At 44.0% G+C, this 1,769-nt stretch overlaps 1 pseudogene; it reads right to left on the bottom strand.

The window, feature by feature from the left end:
* Nucleotides 1-1,097: 1,097 nt before the first annotated feature.
* On the bottom strand, nt 1,098-1,588 carry LOC111667440 (rap guanine nucleotide exchange factor 2 pseudogene; annotated as a pseudogene).
* Nucleotides 1,589-1,769: the final 181 nt, after the last annotated feature.

Below are 1,769 nucleotides of genomic sequence, written 5' to 3'. Positions count from 1 at the left end.
ATGCATCAGAGAACCATATGTGTGAAAAAAATCCTGCTGTGAGGAGGATTGTAAAGGGACGTGGAGGTCAGACACTTCTGTCCTAAAGTGCCTTTTATAGCAGCGAACAGACGAGCACCATGCTGCTGAGCTCTTCTCTCAGACTCAGAGTCCAGATCTGAAGTGGACACCGGCTCTGTCCCACATGACCCAACACAAATAGAGGACAGCGCAAACATCCTCGGTAAACTCAGAGAACAAGTCAAGAGAGAGTTGTACTTCAGAATCAAAATCATAACATATTACATCCTCAGTGATACTGTAGGACTGCATCTTCATGCATTTATATTAAAATTTATGCTGCAGCAATATAGCAGACAGCCTCGACTAATAATCTGTAGATTATCAAATGGGCAAAGTGTGAAACTGCACCAGGAGTCCCAGACCTACAGGGGCCCCAAAGGCCAATGAAAAATTGTTGGCCCCATGTTTTTATCATAACCTGAGGTAGTAGAGTGGCCCTTTGTGTAGGTTTTTTTTTCATACATAAACACCAAGGCACAATAGCAATGCAGTACATACCATATGTATCAGATATACATAAATCCTCTCCTGTATAAACAAACAACTGAAAAAAACAAACACCAACACACTCACAAATGCCTGTGCAGACACAAATACACTTGCAAATGAATACACACCTACACAACTATTGGTGGGAATTAACAAAGCCCACAAACAATAAGTGTAACTGTTGCTATGGGAGTCCTGTTTTAAATGGCGTAAGATGTCAGAGGCACAGTCTGTGGGGTTTGGGAGAATCGGGGTTGATTCAGTGAGCAGGCAGGCGGGGGGTGGGGGAGGAAGTGAGGAGGTGAGGCTGGTTCCTCTGAGGATGCGGGGAAAGAGACGTGCGGCCAAAGCTCATTTAGCACAAAAGCTGTCAGGGGAGACCGACTAAATGCTGGCTGTCATCACAGAACAAGAATCCCGCTTTGATGCTAAGACTACACTACAACTGAGGCAAAAATGATGAAAATGATGAAACAATTTGTCACCGCACAGTTTTAGGAAGCCAAAACACACACACTCTTAGACAGTTTCTACTCTGAGCCCACCTGATAATAGCGAACATGGAGTTAAAGTTCTTGCACTCTCTGCAGTGCAGGGCGATCTTGATGAAGTGTTTGATGGTCTTCATCCTCTTCAGGGCATTGGGCTCCTTCAGGATCTCGGAGGCGACCCAGAAGGTCTCCTGGTTTATGACCTCCTCGAACTGTTTCAGATTGCCACTTCCCGATGAGGAGTCTAGTTTAAACAAGTCGTCCACGTACCTGGGAGCCACAACACAGAAGTGAATTTTTTTGTTTTTTTCAAATTGTGTGACATTCTTTGACGCTCAATATACCACAATCAATAAAAATACTGAGCAGCTACATACTCTGTGGACTCGACGTTCCTGAAGAGCTCAAAGTCTCTCATGGAGAGCTGGGCAGCGACCTCCATGGTGCTGAGCTGCAGCAGAGAGATCTGACTCTCCCTGAGGAGGTCCTGAGCGTCCTCGTCTGAGCACAATGTCTCTGTCTCCATGTTGTTCTTCAGGTAGTACCTACAGGGCAGAGAACAGAGGGAAAGAGGATGAGATGTGGAAGTTAAGGCATCCCTATTAAGTAAAAATATTGCATGAAAACTAACAATGTAATCCAATAAAGATAATTAAGAAACTATATCTCTGCTATTTTCATATGAAGTTATTCATTTGTAAAATTATTGGATATTCCCAGACCTCT

The sequence above is a fragment of the Seriola lalandi genome, unplaced genomic scaffold (genome assembly GCF_002814215.2).
Source record: "Seriola lalandi dorsalis isolate HSWRI2012SDOR001 ecotype SW California unplaced genomic scaffold, Sedor1 jcf7180002003478, whole genome shotgun sequence".
Classification (NCBI taxonomy): Eukaryota; Metazoa; Chordata; class Actinopteri; order Carangiformes; family Carangidae; genus Seriola; species Seriola lalandi.
Note: the sequence above shows the minus strand (reverse complement) of the source record. Positions and strands in the feature narration are given on the sequence as shown.